At 39.8% G+C, this 27,457-nt stretch overlaps 1 protein-coding gene across 3 annotated transcripts in view; it reads right to left on the bottom strand.

Annotated features, from left to right (window-relative positions):
* The window catches only part of LOC110507787 (leucine-rich repeat and fibronectin type III domain-containing protein 1-like), a 125,575-nt gene that overhangs the window by 54,317 nt on the left and 43,801 nt on the right, over positions 1-27,457 (bottom strand). For all 3 annotated transcript variants that reach the window (XM_021588023.2, XM_021588021.2, XM_021588022.2), the window contains exon 2: positions 8,734-8,785. The gene's annotated coding sequence lies outside the window, so the exon portion shown is untranslated. The remainder of the gene's footprint in view (positions 1-8,733; positions 8,786-27,457) is intronic.

Below are 27,457 nucleotides of genomic sequence, written 5' to 3'. Positions count from 1 at the left end.
TAGACAGGATAGAAGCTTGCATTCCATTGTCAACCCTGTTAACCATAGATAGACAGGATAGAAGCTTGCATTCCATTGTCAACACTGTTAACCATAGATAGACAGGATAGAAGCTTGCATTCCATTGTCAACCCTGTTAACCATAGATAGACAGGATAGAAGCTTGCATTCCATTGTCAACCCGGTTAACCATAGATAGACAGGATAGAAGCTTGCGTTCCATTGTCAACCCTGTTAACCATAGATAGACAGGATAGAAATGTTTTAAAGATTGTTTGTGTGAAGCTTGCATTCCATTGTCAACCCTGTTAACCATAGATAGACAGGATAGAAACTTGCATTCCATTGTCAACCCTGTTAACCATAGATAGACAGGATAGAAGCTTGCATTCCATTGTCAACCCTGTTAACCATAGATAGACAGGATAGAAGCTTGCATTCCATTGTCAACCCTGTTAACCATAGATAGACAGGATAAAAGCTTGCATTCCATTGTCAACCCTGTTAACCATAGATAGACAGGATAGAAGCTTGCATTCCATTGTCAACCCTGTTAACCATAGATAGACAGGATAGAAGCTTGCATTCCATTGCCAACCCTGTTAACCATAGATAGACAGGATAGAAGCTTGCATTCCATTGTCAACCCTGTTAACCATAGATAGACAGGATAGAAGCTTGCATTCCATTGTCAACCCTGTTAACCATAGATAGACAGGATAGAAACTTGCATTCCATTGTTAACCCTGTTAACCATAGATAGACAGGATAGAAGCTTGCATTCCATTGTCAACCCGGTTAACCATAGATAGACAGGATAGAAGCTTGTATTCCATTGTCAACCCTGTTAACCATAGATAGACAGGATATAAATGTTTTAAAGATTGTTTGTGTGAAGCTTGCATTCCATTGTCAACCCTGTTAACCATAGATAGACAGGATAGAAACTTGCATTCCATTGTTAACCCTGTTAACCATAGATAGACAGGATAGAAGCTTGCATTCCATTGTCAACCCTGTTAACCATAGATAGACAGGATAGAAGCTTGCATTCCATTGTCAACCCTGTTAACCATAGATAGACAGGGTAGAAGCTTGCATTCCATTGTCAACCCTGTTAACCATAGATAGACAGGATAGAAGCTTGCATTCCATTGTCAACCCTGTTAACCATAGATAGACAGGATAGAAGCTTGCATTCCATTGTCAACCCTGTTAACCATAGATAGACAGGATAGAAGCTTGCATTCCATTGTCAACCCTGTTAACCATAGATAGACAGGATAGAAGCTTGCATTCCATTGTCAACCCTGTTAACCATAGATAGACAGGATAGAAGCTTGCATTCCATTGTCAACCCTGTTAACCATAGATAGACAGGATAGAAGCTTGCATTCCATTGTCAACCCGGTTAACCATAGATAGACAGGATAGAAGCTTGCATTCCATTGTCAACCCTGTTAACCATAGATAGACAGGATAGAAATGTTTTAAAGATTGTTTGTGTGAAGCTTGCATTCCATTGTCAACCCTGTTAACCATAGATAGACAGGATAGAAACTTGCATTCCATTGTCAACCCTGTTAACCATAGATAGACAGGATAGAAGCTTGCATTCCATTGTCAACCCTGTTAACCATAGATAGACAGGATAGAAGCTTGCATTCCATTGTCAACCCTGTTAACCATAGATAGACAGGATAGAAGCTTGCATTCCATTGCCAACCCTGTTAACCATAGATAGACAGGATAGAAGCTTGCATTCCATTGTCAACCCTGTTAACCATAGATAGACAGGATAGAAGCTTGCATTCCATTGTCAACCCTGTTAACCATAGATAGACAGGATAGAAACTTGCATTCCATTGTTAACCCTGTTAACCATAGATAGACAGGATAGAAGCTTGCATTCCATTGTCAACCCTGTTAACCATAGATAGACAGGATAGAAGCTTGCATTCCATTGTCAACCCTGTTAACCATAGATAGACAGGATAGAAATGTTTTAAAGATTGTTTGTGTGAAGCTTGCATTCCATTGTCAACCCTGTTAACCATAGATAGACAGGATAGAAACTTGCATTCCATTGTTAATCCTGTTAACCATAGATAGACAGGATAGAAGCTTGCATTCCATTGTCAACCCTGTTAACCATAGATAGACAGGATAGAAGCTTGCATTCCATTGTCAACCCTGTTAACCATAGATAGACAGGGTAGAAGCTTGCATTCCATTGTCAACCCTGTTAACCATAGATAGACAGGATAGAAGCTTGCATTCCATTGTCAACCCTGTTAACCATAGATAGACAGGATAGAAGCTTGCATTCCATTGCCACTGTGATGCAAACAACAAGCCTCCACTCCCCTTGTTACACTGGGATTTATGGCTGATTTAAGAAGAAATCGTCAACTGTGTTACAGCCAACCCTGTTACTTTATTTGGCACTTAATGTGCATTTACCATAGTCATTTCTTTCTTTTAAATGGGAAAATGTTTTTTTTATGCAGTTGAACATGTGATCTTTATGACAGAATGTTAACATTTTGAGAAATTCAAAGTATTTGTTGACCAAGTTACACTTCTCAAAAGGCACCTAATTGGTGGAACGACCCATTTACAGTGCCATCAGAAAGTATTTACACCCTTTGACTTTTTCCACATGTTGTTGCGATGAAGCCTAAATTTGAAATTGATTACATTTCGATTTTGTGTCACTCAATACCCCATAATGTCAAAGTGTAATTATGTTTTTAGAAATGTTACTAATTAATAACAAATGAAAAGCTGAAATGTATGTATAAATGTAAAAGTATTCAACTGATTTATGATGGCAAGCCTAAATTTGTTTAACAAGTCACATAAGTTGCATGGACTCACTCTGTGTGCAATAATAGTGTTTAACATGATTTTTGAATGACTACCTCATCTCTGTACTTCACAAAAACAATTATCTGTAAGGTCCCTCAGTCAAGCAGTGAATTTCAAACAAAGATTCAACCACAAAGACCAGGGAGGTTTTGCAGTGTCTCGCATAGAAGGGCACATATTGGTAGATGGATAAAAAATGTAAAAACATTGAGCATGGTGAAGTTATTAATTGTGTATTAATTAATTAATACACCCAGCCACTACAAAGATACAGGCGTCTTTCCTAACTCAGTTGCCAGAGAGGAAGGAAACCGCTCAGCGATTTCACCATGAGGCCAATGGTGACTTTGAAACAGTTACAGAGTTGAATGGCTGTGATAGGAGAAAACTGAGGATGGATCAACATTTTAGTTACTCCACAATACTAACCTAAATGACTGTCAAGTGTTAGTTGTGCAGAGGTGAGGACGGAGTCAGGTGCAGGACACAGAACTGAGTAAATTAACGTACTTTATAAACAGCCAATAAATCCACGCAGGGATAACAAACTCTAACACAAAAGACTAACACAAAACCAGGAACAATCACACACAAAACATAATGAGAACCAGAGGGTTAAATAGGGAAATAATAATAACGTAATGGGAACCAGGTGTGTACAATCAAGACATAACAAATGGAAACAGAAACGTGGATCGGTGGCAGCTAGAAAGCCGGTGACGATGACCGCCGAATGCCACCCGAACAAGGAGAGGCACCATCTTCGTCGGAAGTCGTGACAATGACAGTGAAAAGAAGGAAGCCTGTACTGAATAAAATATTGCAAAACATGCATCCTTTTTGCAATAAGGCACTAAAGTAAAACTGCAAAAAATGTGGCAAAGAAATTAACTTGATGTCCTAAGTACAAAGTGTTATGTTTGTGGCAAGTCCAACACAACATATCACTGAGTACAACTCTTCATATTTTCAAGTATGGTGGTGGCTGCATCATGCTATGCTGGCCACCCGCAAGGACTAGGGAGTTTTTTGTTGTTGATTAAAAACAAACGGAATAGAGATAAGAACAGGAAAAGTCCTAGAGGAAAACTTGGTTCAGTCTGCTTTCCAACAGACATTAGGAGACAAATTCACCTTTCAGCAGGACAATAAAACACAAGGCCAAATATACACTAGAGTTGCTTACCAAGACGACATTGAATGTTCCTGAGTGGCCTAGTTACAGTTTTAACTTAAAATCTATGGCAAGACTTGAAAATGGCTGTCTATAAATGATCCGAAAGGTTGCTATATTGAATCCCCCGAGCTGACAAGGTAAAAATCTGTTGTCTGCCCCTGAACAGGCAGTTAACCCACTGTTCCTAGGCCGTCATTGTAAATAAGAATTTGTTCTTAACTGACTTGCCTAATTAAATAAAGGTTAAATAAATTTTAAAAATCCAGGTGTGCAAAGCTTTTAGAGATTTATCCAGAAAGACTCACAGCTGTAATCGCTGCCAAAGGTGATTCTAACATGTATTGACTCAGGAGTGTGCATAGTTACGTAGATTAGACATTTTGTTTTTAATCCATTTTGAATTCAGGCTGTACCACAACAACATGTGGAACAAGCCAATAGCTATGAATCATTTCTGAAGGCACTGAATCAAATGTTTACATTATGTTGCCTGAGGTTGATAAGTTATTAGCAAATGTTAATGCCTTGGTTGTATGGTCGACATTTTGCCTAGCAATCAATATAAATGCATGCCTTACATTTAAGACGATACAATCTGCTCTCAATAAACTGCATGCAGTATGCAAGAGTAGTCTAAGGGCTGTCTCTGGATGCAGCTCATAGAAAATCCATAATAAGAGCTATCTGCCGACAGTTGTCTGTCTACAAGGGATATGCACAATTCAAGATGATAACTGGAACCAACCCGTCTGTATCATTTGCTGCTATTGCTTATTCCCCACAGCACACCATAACGCTGCTAGATTCACAGTGGCAGAGATACATGAGCAAAACAAATGTGACGACCAGACTACAGAAGAAGATGAATCAAAAAGCTAACTCTATTAGCTTTGCCTAGCAGCCTCTGCTAGGGTGTTGGTGCTTAAACAAGACTGCTTTTAGTGTGGCTGCAAATGAGAATAGCATCACAGTCATCTGTAAAACCTAATAATTGGGTACCAGAGGTGTCAGTCTCATTTCCTACACTCAATTCATCACCAAAAGAAACCATAATCCCTTTCTCAAAAAAAGTGAGGATAAGGTAATCTCTTTTTAAATGACCGGCTTATCTACTTTCCTGCTTATCTTAATAAAATCGCACACCAGAAGCTCCGGGTTGTCACTTTCTAAAAGCTAATTCAATGAAAAAAATACCCCAGAGTTCACCCCTGCTTCACAGAGCATTACTAGCTGGCATATGGTACCATTTTCACCCATTTATTTGTCAATTTGCTGCTCATTGAAAAACCACCAGCGGTTTCTACATATTAATTTAATATAGATCAGGTCTGGTACACTGTTTGTTTCATTACTCTTTGTTGTGGGATGGAGTGAGGTATTCATTTTCTACTTAAATCAGGATAAAATAAGCATACTCTAAAATGAGCTGACATTCACTTTCTCTGTTCCTATGGAATATTGAAATCAGCTGTGCAGGCTTTAAATAACAAGTGTCTGGGGGCTAAACCACATTCTAAGTTTTCAGATGATGAAGTTGATGTCAACTGCAGCCAAAATCCCAATTTCTGAGAAGACTAGGGTCGATATTTCCCCCTTTAATATGGTGCAAAACTCACAAATCTTCAACAATATGTATTTCTAGGCTATTTTCCATGAATAGAACAAGCTACGGCTATTTCATAGGAAGAAATGATGTAATCTCACTTACCGGTACATATAAACCATCTTGTGCAGTTTCTCAAAGTATTTTATGTCATTTCAGCTCAATTTAAAACTGGGACCTTCCAGTCTAGACTGGTCAAGTGCATAAACATTACCACAAAAACTTTTAAATTAAACACATTTGTTTTGTGTCTGAATTGTTTCCCAAGTTCCTTATCTTGTCAACAACATCATGTCACTGTCCTTAGTATCACCCACAGCATGTTAAGGTTGGTTTCACTGTCAGTCTGTTAATTGTTCTGTCAATCTCTGAAGGTATCAGCAGGGAAAGCAATTGTCCTCTGTGCCTAATTAGTGTAATCGTTAGGAACTGACAAACTTACCTCAACACCACTAAGCAAATGCACCATCGGAGGTATGCATTTTTTATTGTAAAATAATGTCTTCTGAAATACAACTGAGTGTTATGTAACAATTTGATGTCATAGGTTCATTTCGGGATTTGAAGTAATTATATGTAAAGTGCAACTTCTGCCAACCCAGAAGGAAGATATGTGTTAGTCCATGAGCAGAATTCAAAGCCCTAACCTTGGCAAATCTAATATATAGTGTGGCCTGGCTTATTAAGATGTGTTGTACAGTCTGTCTTTGTTCTTCTTGTAAAGATCTGGAAAGCTTTTACAGTACAGATTCACAGAAAATATCTACATAACAAACATAGGAATTTAACTCAACAGTAGAAACAATAACATAGTATCCTCCCCACCCTTGCTTCGGTAAAAAGCTGAGGGATAGGGCTGGAGAAATGGAACCACTCTCAAATTCATAGACCATCCGTGATATAAAAAGTATAGCTTTAAGCATGTTTTGAGGCTATATAGTGTTTGTTTACATTTAATTTGTTTACAAACGTTTGAGTAAAACCAGCTTATATCTTGAGTTCTGATGGGGTATGACAATTAAACAAAGCTCATGAGCCATTTATATTAAGTCCAGAAATGGGTGTAGCAACTGCTGATTGCCCCTTTAACTTAAATTATTTCTATAAATTATTCTTGAGGAGGTTAGGCCACATGCTTAAGAATTATGAAGAAATTGCCAGCGATAAGAAGCTACTCTAAGCTTTCGCATTCTAAAATAAAATAGACTACAACTGGTGCCCATACAGTAGGCTACATTGGGAAACTCATTTACCGAAGGCATATCAGGGCATAATACTTTCCGCTCTCATAATGACTTTTGTTTTAAGGCCTAGAAGTGTTGACAAACAATTACATTTCCTATGGCTCTGCATGACATTGATGAAGCTGTGAGCAAAAGCAACAAAAAACAGAGGAAAAGTTTAACACTTAGGCTCAGCTAAAAGACTCAGGCCTCTGTGGACAAAAGTGTACAGCATCTTGCAAACATAGAAACAATTTCGAAAATCTAGTCTCAGTACGAAGCTTGCATATTTTATCCCACCAAAGCATTTGTAAATACATTTGTCTTGTAAGTAGTAAAACAGTCTTCCCTTTCAGATTTGATTTTTAAGGTGACATCAGTGGCAACCCGTCATTCAGGGCAGGTGGGCAAATCCACCTGTTTAGTTGTTTAGTTGTTTCATGCTTTGCATGTTATTTTGGAATTAATACGTGTCACATTTCAGTTTGCAAACAAAATAAATAAATCATTGAGTTAATAAAGCCGCAAACAAACACGGTCTCGTTTTTCCTTCCTTCAGTAAGGCAGCTCAGTGCTTTCTCTTGTGGTGGGGCAGCCAGCGGAAAATCCGGAGCGTAGGGGTTGGTAAGGTTTTCTAGTTGCGCCGTGATTGGCTCAGTGTTCTGTCACTCATGGGAACACTACATCACCGCACAATTTACGGGTAGAGCTAGAAAATTCAAGCCTCTTGGGTGCTGCCATATAGTTACATTAGATGTGCCCGTCAAGAAGGATTTTTTAACAGTTTGTGGGCACCGTTATGCATTTTAATGTATTGTTTAGTGCTGTGTTGTGTAGTGGCTTTGCTGGAATGCATCTAAACATATTTTTTTGAGTTTGCCCCACCAAGATTGAAATGCTAAAATCCCCACTGGGTGTCATGGACACACTTTAAAGAAGCAGGAAATGTAACTCAGAGAGCATTGTGGGTGAGGAGCTCATCACTAATCCTCTTTTGAAATTATTGCCTGTCTCTTCTTCATCTACCTGCAATCAATAATCTAAAGCCTGGCTGTCTTAGAACACAGAGTACACAAGAGCAACATATTACTGATATGTCATGGATGGCAGACCCTTATAAAACATTGCTCTCAGCTGTTCCGGGACTGGATTAATGCTGGAGAGAGGTTCCCCCTTGCCCTATCCCAGTTATAATTATCTATATAGCAAATCCCCCTGAATATCTATTACCAACTGTAAATTCCTGAGAGGAATATCAGTGCTTTCCTCTGTTCATAAGTTCATCAGAACCATCTATTGTATGTATTCTGGAGCCATATTCACAGCAGCCCAGGGCAGTTGTGCTGTTCATCAGAGGGGCTGTTTTCCCTATTGAGATAAGAAATTAAATCTGCAGGAGCAGAGGATCCTGGGTTTGCTGCAGGGTGGCGAGGCAGCAGCTCTGATAATGGAGCCGACTCCCATTGCGCAGGCTGGGAGGCAACGGCCGTGGCGCAAGCCCAACCCTGCCTATGTGAAAGGATAAAAAAACCCAGTCGTGGTGAAATAGCTGCACTGAAACGGGAAGGGAACGTTGCTGTATGGAACAGAGTTGTGTAGCTCTCACCTTCTGTGTGTGTGTATGTGTGTGCGTGAGTACTAGTGTGTCTGTTAAAGAAATATATTATTTGAATAGCTTTTAGAAACCGTTAGTGGGAATAAGGACATTCCATTATCCTGTTTTCTTTAGTTGTTATTATCCTGTTTTCTTTCGTATATCTTCATTCTCAATGCAATGTCTCGCCCCTTCCCCCCAGGTTAGCCTGAACTGCATACAGTATGTAAATAAATTGGCTTCAATTTTTAAAGGTGGCACTCACCAGTATTTGTAGTCTTCTCAATTGCCTCTCTCAATGATGACTTCAAAGCAGGCTGCAGAGAAAACAAACAGTCACACTTTAATGTGCTGGCACAAATAACATTTGGAGAACACCCTGCCACTTGTATTGCTGTCACAATCATAAACAGGGTTCAATTTATAGTTCAATCATTAATGCCATCAAACAGGGCTCAGCACAAAATTATTTGACATTCGTGTTGCTGTAAAACAGTTATACAGTGCTCTTCTTCAAATAAAATAGTATAAATGTGCAGGAACAAAAACACTATATTTTCACAAGCCTATTTGTTCTTGTTTTAAAAATGTTATTCCACTTGAGTGACGTTACTTACCAACTTTCAGCGATACAAAGAAGTGCTTCTGAATCATAATACATGGCCACCAAGAGCTAGCCTTGGTGTCTCTCTTTCCAATTCGATAATTAACCATCTGTACAGAACAGTCTGTACAGTGAATCTCTGAGGAACTACAACATGACAATACATAACTGCTGAATAACCAAAGTGATAGATCTACAGTGTGTAGTAAAAAAAATAGCAATCATTTATGTTGTTAAACACCTCAGACTGCTCTTAAAGTAACAATTTAGTCTCTGTAAACACCCATGTTTAACCTTTTAAGATATGCACGGTCAATCTATCAAGAGGAAGAGGAATCAAATTTCACTCATCTCCTTTCTCCCTCCCCACCAAGCTGGCTGAGATGGATCAAGGCACCTCTCAATGATCGTTAATTGAAGGTTTGTGAGATGAAGAAAGGAAGACTATTTTCCCTATCTGCTTTTACAGAGATAGTGATAACAAAGGCATTGCTCCAATTCTCCTCTGTCAAATGTAATTGCCGCAGCAGCCATCTTGATTATGATCTCCACTGTGGTGCCTTATTGGTACCTGCCATAATAATACATATTCTGTGTCCAATGCAGACAGGCTTATACAGCAAACCTCTGACTGACAAACTCTAAGCATACTGCGTTAATCACTCAGTATGACTAGTGACATAGATGTGGCCCTTCGACTGTGCTTCAAAAAACCCTTGTATCTATGCAAGGGCACAATCTCCTCTCTTTTTCTAAACTGAACTTTTCAGACTAAAAACAACCTTTTTGCACTTTTTAGGGGTTGGGTTTTATTTTGGGATGACATTAATTTCCATTTCATATTGATTTAGTTCTTGACAGTATATGTGTGCAATTCCATTACATAAAATCAGCATGTAAGCTAACATTTGGCGGATTTGTCCAAATACAGCATGATTTGGCAGTTCCTTTGTTGGAAAAGGAACATTTTATAGATGCCGATTGGCTAGCATTACCCTGACCTAGGACAGGGGTGTGAAGTACAATTTCATGCATGCATGCCACACTTCACAGAAATGTCAAACCACTGCTAATGTTCCCTGAGCCATCCATCAGTTAAGGAATCTATTGATTTTCTTTGCATCTTTAAGAGTATAAATGGTATGGTTGAAAACATCAGATGTGTTCAGACTCATGCAGCACTTCAAAATGATGTAATTTCAGGTGCTGGCATAGAAGGCTGTTGATTCATTAGATAAGTAAATCATAGCTGTGTCAGGATGGTGTTCTGTTTCCCCCTCCTACAGATATGCCCAGTCTGGGTCCTCTGCCATCATATGCAACTAATGCAGTCCCTCAGGCAGACAGATATGTAGCTTTGTTTGGTGCCGCGCCAAGGACTCAGAATATAGTGCTATTAAATTGGATGCTTTGTAAAAGCTTTGCTCTTTTTCCAATTATTGAAGGAAATGGACGTTGCGGAGGACATTCCTCTTTGGTAATTGCAGGTACTGTATTCGAATATACAATTAAACTGACTGTATCCCAATAAAGATATTTCAAGTTCCTTTCTTCCTCCATTTTGAGGTCCCCTTTCCCCATATTGTAAAAACTGAAGTGATCACATCCTTGTCCAAACACCTTTGAGAATGTTTACTGAAGAGAGACAACGTGTTACAGTATACAGTACATTTCTCAAACCCCTGTGTGAAAACCTGGGCAAACAGGATATACAGTATCTCCTCTATGAGTCAGTCAACCTCACTTGCCACAAGGCTAACACAAACATTAAGAGGCCAAGGCCCACACCTCCAACTTATAGCCTTCTGTAATGAAAATAACATATTTGATCTTGGCCTGTGATGCCCTGGCCTGAACCAGTAAGATAGGGAAGGATGGGACGAGTCCAGACCAGCCTATTGATAATAATACAGAAACTACTGATTGTATACACCTCCTCTCTCCCTTGATGTGGATCGTTATGGACTGTGAACTATTCATTTTCATAAACTGAAAATGGAGAGGCGGCCATATACTGCCCAATTTTTATTTCATGCGCTGCATTCTAAACTGTGAGGTTTGAATGCAGTATTACCTCTGTCGTTTCCTATTTCCTTCACATCACTGGTTTAAAAAGAGAGGCAGTGGAGCATGACATGGTTTTCATTAGATACCAGTCAGGACTTTGGCAGTAACAGCCTCCATTGACTGTGATTTAACTGATAACATATGGCTCTCCTAGCAGGCCTCTCCACAGTTGGCACTCTGACCAGGTCCATACCTTCAGGGGTGGCCAATATGACCTCCAGAGAAAGACGGCAACGTAGAGCATCCACTGAGATCGGACACCAGAGAGAACAACTCAAATTTGCATGAGTTCAGACTCTTTAGAATTAGAAAGTAGAGTTACCCTCTGCCATGGAATTTGATTAAATTATCCCTTTTGATTCCTCATCAGAGTGTTATTAGAAAGTCAATGCATTGTTAAGAGAATGATGACCCTAGTTAGTACCACTGAACAATAACAAATATTGCCTTGAAGAATATGATCAAATCAGGTATGCTCCAATAATTTTTCAGATTATGCGGCTATTTAGAAAAAGTTGCCTAACAAATTCAATGTATTTGCAAGTCAGACTTGACCCAAATCATCTCCCACATATACATCAGTCAGTGAACCAAGTCAAATATGGAATTAGATGAGGCACTCAGTCAGCTCATATGAATAATAATTATTTCACAACGTTGTGCACCAGTAGACACAGAGGTTGCTGGGGCTAGATCCTAGGCCTACATGCAAACCACATATGTGTGAGAGAGGGAGATCAAAGTTTTCCGCAGTTGTTGATGAGCTGATGATCTGACGCTCTGGTAATAGGCTCTCTCCCCTCCTCTCCCTCCCATTTGCTTCCCATGTGAGCCTGTGATTCTGATGATGATCACAGTCCAATTTATACGCTCAGCCATGCTCAGCACTTTAACAGACTCCACATAAATAATCAGTAGGTATGAGAAGAGGGTGTCCATGTAGGATGGATGGATTCTTTTAACACAGCACTTCTGGCTACTATCCACTTCTGTAGGCTTACTCCCAGCATGATAGTCTCTCTCTCTCTCTCTCTCTCTCTCGCTCTCTCTCTCGCTCTCTCGCTCTCTCGCTCTCTCTCTCTCTCGCTCTCTCTCTCTCTCTCGCTATCCCTCTCGCTCGCTCTCTCGCTCTCTCTCTCTCGCACTCTCTCTCTCGCTCTCTCTCTCTCGCTCTCTCTCTCTCTCTCGCTCTCTCTCTCTCCCTCTCCCTCTCGCTCTCTCTCTCGCTCTCTCTCTCTCCCTCTCCCTCTCGCTCTCTCTCTCGCTCTCTCTCCCTCTCCCTCTCTCTCGCTCTCTCGCTCTCTGTGTATTACTCTCCCTCTCTGTATTACTCTCCCTCTCTGTCTTTCCCTCCTTACTGTAATGTACCAGATGATATCCATGTCAAAACAAAGTTAATGTTACTCCTTAATGCAAAGGTTAACAATTGCGTGAGAGCATAATGGATTCTGGTCTGGTGCTGCCAGCCAACCCTGGGAGGGCTGTATTGATTGTGTTGAAGTGCCTGGGTGAGGACTTTGAAGGCATGAAGGACCTCATATCTGGGTCGGGGTCATACTCATCATCACAATGTTGGTTCTATGACCTCAAGCCTCACAACTCTCAGGATTAATCTAGAAGGAGCAGGGTATTTTACAGATTGCAGTCAGGCAAAAAGCTTTAGAGAAATGCTCAGTTTGAAAAATCCCCACACTGATGTTGTTGGGTAAACAACACAGAAACAAATCATGTACATGGGTTTGGTTTCTCTCTTTACACTATGAATTATTCTGTCAAACTCAACTTTAGTTTATTTTCCTTTGTATGATTTGATATACATTTGCATCTTCTGCATGAAGAAAATGGAATAGAAAACATTTGGTATGTAATAGCTAATTCATACACTAAAGTGTAAACTTAACGCTTGGGTAAACCCATTTACTTCAAAGAAGTAAAATCAAATACCTCCCTCAGCTTTCCAGAACTGTCATAGTTAGCTGGGCTCAGACAGCCTTGCTCAGTCATGTTGATAGTGCTATGCCACCCAAGACTCTGTGATAGAAATACCACAGGATTCTCCAGTGATGGCCTCATTTGAAGCAAGACCCAGATGTGGAAAGAGCACAATTGTTTGTTTAGCCTCTGAGATGCACTTCGGTCTGAGAGTTGTATATCCAATTATTTGCCTCGATATCTGCAGGCCTTGCACAAACAATGTCTGTGTGTACGGGGAAAATATAAGAAAAGGGCAAGAAAATTCTCTTTACCAAATGCCATCGGTGAGCAACTGCATTCAACTTCGTTTTAAATGTGGGTTGTTGTCACAATGACTCAGTGTACAGTCACCAGAGCATTTACATAACTGCACTATCTAGCAATAGTAACCTGTACAAATAATGACAATACAATGATGTTATGTAGTGCCAGTCCTTTAACAGTAAGCCTGCTCAGACATCTTGTCCACTCATGTCAGTGTATTGACATTCTAACTGATATTGAAAGGGATTATGTGACTTAAGCCTGCATATTTTGCATGCCTAGAGATGTGTTCCACTTGGATAGGAACAGATCTCACAGTGCCAGTTAGCTCTGTCTGAATACTAACTCCTCCCGCTCAGATAATCCCATGAAAAAAAGATAACTATTTAATGCTTAACATCCTTAAAACAGCTCTCTCTATTCCTGGGAATCAGAATTACGCGGCCGTAGACGCCCAAGCACTTTTATGTCACTGGGGAATCTTTCCACATGTCAGCAATGATGTGCCGTGAAACATGGAGGAGATTTAAAGTGACTATGACCGATAAGAGCTGAGCTGGAAGTCATCGAGGGGGATGTGTGTAAGAATGTTGTCATCAACAGTAGCCGTGAGTTATGGGAGGGCTTCAGGTGGTTTTACATTTAATACATTCAGTAGTGTTCCGTAATCCTTAAGTCCTCTTTGGGATCAGCTCTTGTGTTGGCTTCAACATTTGATGCGACCCAATGCCTTCGCACAGCTGAATTACAGTAGAGAAAGGGCATATATCCAGTAAAATAGAGTTTCTCTTTCATACTGCACATAGAAAGAATTTCATATTTTGTTACCTACTCACAAAGATCTATGTTCTATCCATGAAGATGTTTTGGTATTTTTGAAGGACAGAAACACTACAGAGATAATCTGGGTACAGTGCGCAGAGTTATTAAACCGGTCGCATTGACTACGTCCCTCTTCAATTAATACTAGACACACCAGGCAAAGCTAACATCCTTCACACATTTCCATGGAAACAAGATAAAGACATTATGGTGAATCATAATTTGACCTACTTGAGGGGTTTTATGCTCTTCATATGGCCAACAGACACTCCTGCCTACAGTTCCAAAGATGAAGACCATGACTCAGCTTAATAACGCAGGTCAACATATTACTAGTCTTATTTCTATGTGATACAGCTGTTGTCCAATGAAGCATTGCAGATGATTAGGTACAGTACACAGGAGAGTTGTTATCCGTCCTTGGAACCACCTCTCTCTGCAATTTTTGCAGCAACACTCTACCTGCATTTTCCCCTCTCTCTTTCACAGCCATAACATGAGACTGTCAATGTATCTATCAATGTCTTAAGGCCTGGATCTTGTGCCCCGAGTCTGAAAAAAATCTATTTTTGTCTGTTGAAGTGATGAACCGTTCGGCATTTTGAAATAAATGAGGGCAAGCGTGGTTAGATACAGCCCATTGCATTCCCATTAGTGATTACCACCAACACCCATACGGTGTGTTATGTACTTTATTACAGTGAGATATCTGTGCTATACGGCCTTCAATTATCCTGTTTTTGACCATAAAGAGCAGATCAGCAACAATATTGAGAGAAAAAGGGATTGTTGATTGTTAATGGCCCTGGGAGCAATGAGAAAGCCAATAATGAAACAGCTTTGTAATGTCCCGTTGCACCATGGGAATGAGCTAGAGAGAGCTGTGAAAGGATTTCTGGTCTGTCAAGGTCAATTGTTCCAGGTTGATTCGATTATGAGGGGGAAAACAAGCTTGACAATAAGCCATCTTAATGGCTTTGCATCAAATATTATTGTGGGATAGCACCGCTATCTGCAAGACTAACTGGTATCTACAGTAGCCGAGTGTAGAAAATTGATTACGCTATATTCATTACAAAAATGGTGAACCGTGTCGTTGAAGTAAACACCCTTGCCCAGAATCCTTGGCACAGTTGTACTGTCAGGTTAATATGTGTGAGGTCCCTAATTTGAGCTATCCTCCATACTGTGCGCAATGTACACTTTTCAGCTCAGCATATATATTACATGCTCTATCAGTATCCTAAGGCATTTTTTTATTTAACCTTTACATAGCTAGCCAGGTCAGTTAAGAACAAATTCTTATTTACAATGGCGGCCTACACCAGCCAAACCCAAAAGACACTGGGCCAATTGTGCACCTCCCTATGGGAACCCCAATCACAGATGGTTGTGATACAGCCTGGATTCAAACCAGGGTGTCTGTAGTGACACCTCTAGCACTGAGATGCAGTGCCTTAGACCGCTGCGCCACTCGGGAGCATTAACTGAGGCAGCTTAATTAGGGTGGGATAGAAAACTAATGAAAGGGCTACAACATTATTTGTCATTATTTTGTCATCATATCCATTTGGATGAGAGACTGTGCTAACTATGTACTGTAACCACGCCAGCTTTATCCCTTATGGGAATAAACAGTGAAACAAGACAGCACATTGAGTTCAAAGCCAGGTCTTGGATTGGAGTCAGTCTAGTTAATCCCATCATATGAACAGGGAAGAACTATGGTGGGAAAGGGAAGAAGAAAGGGGATATGCATACACAGAGAATGGATCAGTAATGGAAATTCAGCTAGCCATGCAGAAATGGAGCTGTGTGGGGTGAGCTCCCAGGTTAATGGACTAAGCTGAGGGTGAGCCCCGCTCATTAACCTCACTCTATTATGGAGGAGATGGCCTTTCTGGCCCTGGGGCTCAGGCCATGTGGCTCTGTCCTCCACCCTGCCCAGGCCAGGAACCAGGCCACCAGGCCACCAGACAGCCCCCTGGAGACCCTGCATGCATGGAGATCCATCTGTGAAACGCAGATGATGAGGGACTTGAGTCACTCAACACGAAGCCCCGTGCCTCACAGATGGATGCCAGATTAAGCAGGATTTGTCACCATAATGAAAACGGTGTGGTGAGACTGTGTTGCTGGCTGACTGGTACAGAGGAACGGGGGTGGAGGGAAGGGAGAGGTGGTTTGACAAGTGTATGATGCATGCTCCTGTGACGGCAGGAGCCATCAGAGAGCTGTGGGCTGTCAGAGATTGATAAACCAGACAACAAGAGAGGTGTAGCATCTACCCAGGCCCCTGGCTTGTCACCAGGCCAGATCTGATCCACAGTTCAATGAGGCCCACTTTACATGACATCTCACATGTAGACTGGGATCTGAGACACGAGCATTGGCAGGAATCTATTTTTCCTCCAAGGTAGATTACATTCCTGGTTGACATTTCTCTCAACATCATTATTTCTTGTCCGTAGGTTGGTTTCTCCTACATTCTCAATACAAACTGTATACAAATAAATCCCTTACTTTATTGATTTATATATTAACCCCCTAAGGTCGATATCCACACCCCAGTGGTGTAGCCTACCCCAAAAAAAGTTCCAGAAATTATTCAATACACATTTTTTTTTAAATTTATTTTATTACATTTTTAAAAGAAATGCATGTGAGATTTATTTTCTATAGGTCATTTTAATATAATGTAACAAATAAATAGTCAGTGGTAATCAAGTTGGCTTCCGACTATTGGTTACATTTTTTTAAAATCATATGGTGGTTTACCTGAACAACGTCACATGACTAAACTTTGTAGTGCATAAGCTAGCAAGCTCTACCACGCTAGCTTACTCGAATTGCCTCACCAGCTAAGGTCATTTGGTAGTTCTAGCAATGGCAAACCAAATGGCGATCACTAGGTTAAAAAAAAAAAAAAAGACATCTAGAGGAAAAGGAGTGTGTGCCAGAAAATATTTTGGATCAATCTACCGATAGCTTCCAGAATGAGACATTAACAGGTGGCGCTAGGATAGAAACAACCGCAATCGCCATCACAACCACCAATGCCACATTGAGCCAGGCATGCTTGCCAACCCCACCGTCTCCTCTCGTTCTTGATGCTGCAGGCGGGGGTGAACCTGCAGTAGGTCACCCGACAGATTTGTCTGCCGTTGATGAACCAGCCTGTCAACCAAAGCTAGCAGTTCCCTTCAAGTATGAACAATGGCAAATTACTCTGCTTCTCTTCAAGGTGGTATGACGAGTTCATGTGGATTGAGTATAGTAAAGCAAAAGATGCAATTTATTGTACGTTTTATATACAAATTTCTGGGGCAAATGACAAATTCAGATTTATACGAGATGGATTTAAAAACTGGAAACTCACAAGAAATGCTTGCTGCAAACACGAGAATAGCTAATTACATGCTAGTGCTCTTGCAAAATGTGAATCCTACAAGGTGACCCATGGGCCTAGAAGTCATGGGACTGTGTTGAACCAAATACATGGTGATGCAAACATGAATTTTACAGAAAGAAACTGTGCACATGTGTGCAAAGCAGGATATTCCACTCAGAGGGCATAGAGAAACCGAAGAGGCAATCAACAAAGGTAACTTTTTAGAAATCTTCAATTTCATCTCAAAGTATGACTCAGAAATACAAAACAGGCTTAAAACTTCTTAGGGATAGCCCTCTTTTTTTTCAAATTTTTGCCTAAATTACATACCCAAATCTAACTGCCTGTAGCTCAGTCCCCGAAGCAAGGATATGCATATTCTTGGTACCATTTGAAAGGAAACACTGAAGTTTGTGGAAATGTAAATTGAATGTAGGAGAATATTTCACAATAGATCTGGTAGAAGAAAATACAAAGAAAAAAACAACTAGTCTTTTTCTACCACCATCTTTGAAATGCAAGAGAAAGATGGATAACTCGAAGTATGACTGAACTACAAGACTTTTAGTGTAAAGTCCCCAGACATTCGCATTCATATTGCATTTTTCTGCAAGAATATCGTCAAATCAGTATACTTGGCCATTGATTTAGCTTTCCAAGTATTACTAGCCATATTATAAGTTCAACATTTGCAAAACAACCACTTTTCATAACTTCACAACTCTGAATTTCCTTATAATTTTTGTCCAAAATGAAAAGGCATGTTGTTGTACAAGGTTAGTAGCTACATTTAACGAAGTATACATGGTTTCCGGATACTCCCGTAAAACCCAGCTCATTGGCTAGCTTTGTTTGACCCTGATTGGTGCTTATTTGACAAAGATACAGTCATTCAAGTGATGGCCGCCCGCGTCATCGGTGTGCTATGAAGGCGCTCTCTGGACAAATATGGTGTCCTATAGGATATACTACACCCCTAATGAAATAGTGAAGTCTTGATACCTTATAGGATCTCTGAGGAATATATACGAACGTGATTTGACTCATTGAAACAACGTTTAGGGTTAGATTTTCACAGATTCCTTTCTTTGCAAATTGAACGAGTGGAAATACAAAATCGATCGTGCATGCTATATGGACCTTTTTAGGATAGGAAAATTTATTTTATCTAACAAAACGACACTTCATGTTATTTCTGGGACCCTTTGAATGTTAAATCAGAGCAGGATTTCAGAATGTAAGTACACATTTCACCTTCAGACGTGAATTTATCTAACCTATCGTGGTGAAAAAAGTGTTTTGTTGTTAAGAGCTCTCCTCAAACAATGGCATGGCATTTGTTCACAGTAATAGCTACTGTAAATTGGACAGTGCAGTTATATTAACAAGAAATTAAGCTTTCAGCCGATATAAGACACTTATACAGTATGTACCGACATTTGTTGTTTCTCTAAAATCTGCGATGGTGACAGAAGGCGCCGCATGATTTACAACTGTCCCATTGACGGGACACCGATCCTTAATTAATGAGCTACCTCGCAATGCCACGCTTATGAGCCACGAAATTCAGAACGAGTTGCTAGAGTGTGCAGCATCATTGTTACTGTGGAGGATAAAAGATGAAGCTCATTCTGCGCCTTCCACTTATTTTGCCATGCTAGCAGATTAATATAAAGATCAATCTAAACGAGAACTTATTACTGTGTGCATCCTACAAAAGCAAAGATTTAAGCCAGCGGTATATATGCATTGCAACACCCACCGATTGAATTTGGTTCTGTAAACCGCGACAAAAGTGTCAGGACATATCAATGCTTTTTTTGACAAAGTAAACCAGCTACACACATATATGAGTGGATCCCACAGACATGCTGGATTCATAGAAGTACAGAAAGGGTTGAGTTGAGTTCAAAATCAGGGTCTGTGAGTAAAGTGCTGTTACTGCTAGATGTCATTTTAGAGGTTCTTGCAGATTTCTCAGAGGCTTGTGGACAAACCAAATTAGAAGCCAATGCCCTCTTATAACAAAGTTTTTTTTCCTGTTAGTCACGTTTAGTAAATTGTTTGACACTAGTGATTTTGCTACGAAGGGATTGACGGACTGTATTGGTTTAATTGAAATCCTCAAAAGCAGCTTTTCTACGTTCAGAGATAGAGGAGACTTTGGTTAAGTTCTCAAGCTAAATGAAGAAATGAAGATTAAGCATGATATTAGATATTGGGATGTGAGTGCATCATGGCAGCGAAAACTGCCTGTATAATTGGCCGCCAGTGTAGTCACAACTTCATTAGGGAAAACATCCAGCATCAAGAGTGACAGTGACCTGAGGCAACTTTGGAACAATATTCTAGACAGACAGATTACTGAGTTAAACTCAAGATTTCAAGAAGACACATATGGGATCATGCAAGCGGCAGCCTCCTTTCCCAAAGAATTTGAGGCCTTAAAGAGCAGCTGAAGACCACATGTGATCATTATGCAATATCAATTGAGGATTCTGAATTCACTGTTTTCATTCAACAGTTGAGTCGCAAAATGAACATGGGAAAGAGTGACTTTTCCTCCATAATGAGTGTTCTTGACAGCTGCCCTGATGATATTTTCCCTAATATAAACTATCTGTTAAGGATTATTGTCACACTTCCAATGACATAATGCAGTGTGGAGAGACTTTTCTCAACAACAACTAGGATAAAAAATCGTCTTCGCACATCAATGACAAGCGCCTGGCTGAACCACTTCAGTTTGCTGTCTTTTGAGCGTGAACTGACAGATAAATTGGATTATGATGAAATCATCACCATATTCAACTTAAAGCCTCGCTGTCTGCGCCTTGTGATGTAGGTCACGCCTTATGATACGTCTACTAAAGGTACCATTTTATAGTACTACTGCCCGTCGTGGTATAAACTGTAACATCAAATATAGGCTTGTTTGCCCATCGAGATTAAAGTGCGCCTGAAGATGAGTTTTATGTTGTTGGCAAGTTGGCAACTGGTCTAAAGTTACTGTCATATTTTAATATGCTGGGATAGGTAATTATTTATATATGTAACTAGGTTGCTCCAAGTACTATGCACTAGTATAAAATGATTGTATTACAAAATAATATACGGTGAACATCACAAAATAAATGTAATACATAAGTAGAAAAAATGCCTATCCAACTTTTTCTAGGCCTATCCCCCCAAAACATTCTGGCCACGCCCCTGCCACACCCCAGCGGAAATCAAATTAGCATAATACAAAAAAGATTATAATTCCCATAATAATCTGTCAGTTTCAATTCACAGCATCCGCCTGTGCCGCACTAACGCATCTGCGATGAAAGGTGACAGAGTTAGAGCGTCAGACCATGAGAAATCCCCAAAATCTGTGTTTTCACAAAATCGTATGTAACATCCAAATGGTTTAGCCTATAAACTATTAGACTCTGAAGAAACACGATGGTGTCCCCCATTTCACTCTATGACCCCTACAAGTGTCTTGGGACTCGTCTGAAGTTGGTTTAACTTCTGTCTGTAGTGTCCCAACAGTTTAGGCTACACACTAGTTTAATAAGATGAGACTCTCACGAACACATACATGTCAGTTGTTTTGCTCTAAGACGCCCACAGGCCTCAAAAGACTCTTCTGAAGGTCCCCCAGTACCAATTGAAAAAAATCTATGGAAGTATAGAGTATATGGACACTTATGTGCCAAATTCCCTAATCTTTCTTATATCACTCAGATATAGGAGAGACACTTCAGAACAAACTTCCTTTTGATTTTTGGGAGGACTATGTGTTGTTCCATTTAGTGAATCTGTTATTCAATGTGTTTGTATCGGCTAATAGTAGTATTTTTTTTGTATAGTTCCAAGGGTCTTAAAATCCTAAATCAAATAGCTTAGACTGTTATGGGTTAAGGTATTTACAAGTTATTTTCGGACATATTTTTACCTTACATAAGGGAGCTAGGGGCCTCATTAAGGAGATGGCAGGCTGTCTAGGCAAACAACATGAAGCTTGTCACATCCCGCTGACAACAGTGTCCATCTTGACAGCGCTGTGGGTGAACTCAACCATGTACTGTATGGGTCGTTCTACAGAAGTAAAAATACATTTCTGTAAATTGGGGGTTGGAAAATAATTCCAATTTGTATCCTATTTCTAGACATATGTACCCCTCACACACTTTCCCACCATACACAAACTGGTTATATGAATATAGTTTCAACATAGTTCATCAACATATTGTGACATGGAATCTACGTGGAAAATACACTGGATTTGAAAAAAGTTATTAACATAAACTTCTGTTTTGAGGGTGAAATTTCAACCACAGGATTATGTCATCATGGTAACCAGTTTTCAGCATAGTCAAACCTAAGTACCTTTGAAACAATGTCAGATCTTCAACGTTGTTTCCCTATCAGCAAAAAAATAGGCTGTGCAGCAGCTCCTACTGGAGAGTAAATCTGAAGCTATCCAATTGGTCTCCCAACCAGGGTTTTAGCCAAGCCAATGTCCCGATCGTTGTACGGAGGAGACCAAGGCGCAGCGTGAATTGAATACATGTTATGTTTTAATGAAGACGGACATTAAACAACCTACAAAACGAACGTGAAGCTATAATAATACTAGTGCAGACATAGGCAACTAGACATAGACATAGACAATAACCCACAAAATACCCCCAAAAAAGATGGATGTAAGAAGTTGAATTAACAATGTCCATTGAGATATATACCACTTAGCTAAGAATTACGTGAATAATCAAGTCAATAAATGCTGGGTAGTTAGTTAGATAACATATAGTTAATATACTGCCTGGCAAGTTCGATGTATTAGCAGCCAACTAACGTTAGGTAACTAGCTAACATAATGGTCCATACTGCTGTAATACTATGAGGTTCTTAAGGATAGCGTAGCTAACAAATTGTCAGCCAACATAACGTGTAATATAACTTATTTGAAAAGTCATAACTTTATTACATTGCTCAATATTTTCTTAGTGAGTTAAATAAGAGTTAATGAATTATAATTAGTTAAAGCAATTAATTTGTATCCGCTGTCGGACTTCGGCTGCATATTATCCAACATTTTCTTCAAATCTGAAAACGTTGTGAAACCACCCATTTTCTGAAGAATTTCATTATAGGCCCTAAATGCACGAAAATAGTGTCCACTGCTTGTATAGTTCGTATTTTGGCAAATTTAGCACAACATTCAGGAACTTTTGGCACACTAGCTATATCCATACTATGACCAATAAGCATACTTGCCTTGCAAAAGTATTCATTCCCCTTGGCATTTTTCTTATTTTGTTGCATTACAACCTGTAATATAAATGTATTTTTATTTGGATTTCATGTAATGGACAAAAACTGAAAAGTGGTGCGTGCATATGTATTCAACCCCTTTGCTATGAAGCCCCTAAATAAGATCTGGTGCAACCCATCACATAATTAGTTAAATAAAGTCCACTAGTGTGCAGTCTAAGTGTCACATGATCTCAGTATATTTACACCTGTTTTGAAATGCCCCAGAGTCTGCAACACCACTAAGCAAGGGGCACCGTGAAGACCAAGGAGCTCTCTAAACAGGTTAGGGAAAAAGTTGTGGAGAAGTACAGATCAGGGTTGGGTTATAAAAAAATATCTGAAACTTTTAACATCCCACGGAGCACCATTAAATCCATTATTAAAAAATGGAAAGAATATGGCACCACATCAAACCTGCCAAGAGAGGGCCGCCCACCAAAACTCACGGACCAGGCAAGGAGGGCATTAATCAGAGAGGCAACAAAGAGACCAAAGATAATCCGGTTTGAGCTGCAAAGCTCCACAGCAGAGATTGGAGTATCTCTCCATAGGACCACTTTAAGCCATACACTCCACAGAGCTGGGATTTACGGAAGAGTGGCCAGAAAAAAAGCCATTACTTAAAGAAAAAAAATAAGCAAACACGTTTGGCATTCGCCAAAACGCATGTTGGAGACTCCCCAAACATATGGAAGAAGGTACTCTGGTCAGATGAGACTAAAATTGACCTTTTTGGCCATCAAGGAAAACATTGTGTCTGGCTCAAACCCAACGCCTCTCATCACCCCAAGAATACCATCCCCACAGTGAAGCATGGTGGTGGCAGCATCATGCTGTGGGGATGTTTTTCATCGGCATAGACTGGGAAACATCGGCAGGGACTTCAGAATTGAAGGAATGATGGATGGTGCTAAATACAGGAAAATTCTTGCGGGAAACCTGTTTCAGTCTTCAGAAGATTTGAGACTGGGACGGAGGTTCACCTTCCAACAGGACAATGACCCTAACCATACTGCTAAAGCAACACTCAAGTGGTTTAACGGGAAACATTTTAATATCTTGGAAATGCCTAGTCAAATCCCAGACCTCAAACCAATTGAGAATCTGTGGCACGACTTAAAGATTGCTGTACAGTACACCAGTGGAACCCATCCAACTACTTGTAGGAGCTGGAGCAGTATTGCCTTGAAGAATGGGTAAAAATCCCAGTGGCTAGATGTGCCAAGCTTATAGAGACATACCTCAAGAGAGGTTGCAAAAGGTGGCTCTAAGCATTGACTTTGGGGGGAGGGGGGAGGGGTGGATAGTTATGCATGCACGCTCAAGTTTTCATTTTTTTTAAATTCTTGTTTGTTTCACAATAAAACATATTTTGCATCTTCCAAGTGGTAGGCATGTTGTATAAATCCAATGATACAAACCCCCCAAAAATCTATTTTAATTCCAGGTTGTAAGGCAACAAAATAGGAAACATTTGGAACAGCCACCTCTCAATAGAAATAAGTGTATAAACAATGACTTTGTACTATATTTTTTTAACAATAGGTTTGCCTTGGATTGAATTAGAACATATCATGTTGGAATTAAAAGTCTTAAATTTGAGCTGGTTGTTTTGCTGGTTAGGGTTAGGGTTAGGGTTGGTTGGTGGGACAGAAATTTACACCACTTCTGTGGGAGGAGGGGGCTAGGCCGCACTGGGCCGTGCTGGGCAGGGCAGCCTGGTAGGTGGCATTAAATAAGATAAGATAAAGCTATATAGTGACAGCTTTACTGTCTGACCTATTCTTCGAACTGGACAGCACACAGAGTAAATTCTGATTTGTTTTATTTACTCCTCTAGCTGGGTAGCTGCAGGAGCTTATCCTCCCTCCCTGATAAATGACTTGAAAGTGTGAACCCTGAATGAACTTCAGTACTTTATACTCCTTACCATTCGCCAAAATGTGTTGTTGTTTTCCTTCCCATAATGCCTTCAAGAAATCTATGGAAAATTGGCAGGCTTTGACTATATTGTGTGTTTTGTTTGATCATTTCATTGCTCATAGCTGAGGGCTCACTTCCCACCCACCACTGCACCACACCTACAGTACATGTTCAGGAGGAATGCTCACTTCTATGAATGCAGCTACAGTACTGAGACTGTTATGAAATAGAGCCCTGTTGCTCATCTCAGGAAATGTTTTAGTATAGTACTGTATATGATTACTACTGTAAATTGTACTGCTACTTTATATCTATTGACAAGAAAGCAAAGCCTTTCACTAGTCTATCACATACTGTATGTTACATCAATCAGTCAATCATAGTACAATGTGAACATATAGGTGCCAAAACACATTTGTTTCCATTTTAAAATGGAAAAGAAAAAGTTGCTTTTAAGGTGTGACTGTGGCATCTATATGCTATGCTGACCCTCTATGCTGATATCCCAAGAGATGGCTTGACAGTTTCACTTTGAATTTATATCTTAAGCCTACTTTGTCTCTTTGTAGAATATAAAAGGGATGTAACTTGGCATCTGTTTGCCACAGAATCCACATTATATGCCACATTCACACAGGGTGTCAAAACGGTTGGGACCTTATGGAGCCTCTGAATGAGACCACACCAGTCTCTGACTGTCTGAGTTCCATTTGACATTATATGCCGAATTCATCACTGCACTCAAGCTTTACAAAGAGAGATACTTTTTTGACATTTTAATACAACCTGCATACAAAGGAAGTACTCACTAATGAAATGTCTTCCAAGTGTGTTTTGGTGGATAGGGGTAAGCCACAAAGAGTTATTCCGTTGCACTTTGACCTCACACTCTCTTTGGATGAGGAAGAGGTTTGTGAATTGCATGAACTACAATACGACACGATTACAAGCCTTTCTTTTTTGATTGATTGGTATTCTGTTTGGTATCTCTTCTTGTTAGACGGAGAAGGGTTTTAGCAATTTATTGAACTAGGTCTGTTCTTTCTGATCATCTAGAATTTGGTTGTTATGTGAACTTTTTTATTGATTTATTTGAATACTATGATAGCCAGATGGCCTCCAGCCTATAAATCAAATCAAATTGTATTTGTCACATGCTTCGTGAACAACGATAACTCGGACATATACTCAGAGTACAAGTTCAGAGTTGCTGTGCAGGGATACTACAGTGACTTCAGAAAGTATTCAAACCCCTTGACTTTTTTCACATTTTGATATGTTACAGGGTGGGATTAAAATGTATTTTATAGTAATTTTTTTGTCAATGATCTACACAACATACTCTGTAATGTCAAAGTGGAAGAAACATTGCAACATTAGTAAATAATATATATATATATATATATATATAAAACACTAATATATCTTGATTACATAAGCATTCAACCCCCTGAGTCAATACATATTAGAATCACCTTTGGCAGCTGTGAGTCTTTCTGGGCAAGTCTCTAAGAGCTTTGCACACCTGGATTAGATGTTCACGTCAATTTAAGACAAAACTGTAACTAGGCCAGTCAGGAACATTCAATGACGCCTTGGTAAGCACCTCCAGTGTATATTTGGCCTTGTGTTTTAGGTTATTGCCCTGCTGAAAGGTGTCTGTTGGGAAGCTGACTGAACCAAGTTTTCCTTCAGGGGTTTTCCTGTGCTTAGCTCTATTCTGTTTATTTTTATTCCCCCAAAAAACTCTCTAGTCCATGCAACGTATTATGTGACTCGTTAAAACTTCTTGCGGACCAGTGGGACGCTAGCATTCCATTTCGACAGCTTCCGGGTGAAATTGCAGAGCGTCAAATAAAAAATGAATTACTATAAATATTAAACTTTCATGAAATCACAAGTGAAATACATCAAAATAAAGCTTAACTTGTTGTTAATCCAGCCGCCATGTCAGATTTCAAAAAGGGTTTACGGCAAAAGCAAACCATGCAATTATCTGAGGACAAAAACCCAGCACACAAATGCATAACAAATCATTTTCAACCAGGGAGTTGCGACACGAAAGTCAGAAAGAGCGATATAATATATGCCTTACCTTTGAAGATATTATTCTGTTGGCACTCCAAAAAGTCCCAGTTACATTACAAATGGTCCTTTTGTTCGATAAACTTTAGCTGGCAGTTTAGCTGGCACGCTTCAGTCAATAATCCACTCGGTTTCCCTCCTTCAAAATGCATAAAAAATGAATCCCAAACGTTACCAATAAAATTGTCCAAACAAGTCAATCAACGTTTATAATCAAACCTTAGGTACCATAATACACAAATAAATTATACAATTTTAGACAGAGAATCGTTATTGTCTTTACCGGAGAAAAATACCAAAGAACACGCTCTCATTCACACGCTTGGAAACACTACAGCCAAAATGGGAGCCACCTAGAAAAATTACAATTTCGGGCAAATTTTTCAAAAAACCAGCCTGAAACTCTTTCTAAAGACTGTTGACATCTAGTGGAAGCCCTAGAAACTACAATCAGGCATGGTTTTGCCCTATTATAGAAGTGCCATTCATTGAAATTTTGGTAGGACGTTTACTTTGGGAACGCTTTTCATCCGGACGTCAACACATTTAGGC

Source organism: Oncorhynchus mykiss, chromosome 27, assembly GCF_013265735.2.
Source record: "Oncorhynchus mykiss isolate Arlee chromosome 27, USDA_OmykA_1.1, whole genome shotgun sequence".
In the NCBI taxonomy this organism is placed as follows: Eukaryota; Metazoa; Chordata; class Actinopteri; order Salmoniformes; family Salmonidae; genus Oncorhynchus; species Oncorhynchus mykiss.
This window is presented reverse-complemented; position numbering and strand designations above follow the sequence as displayed.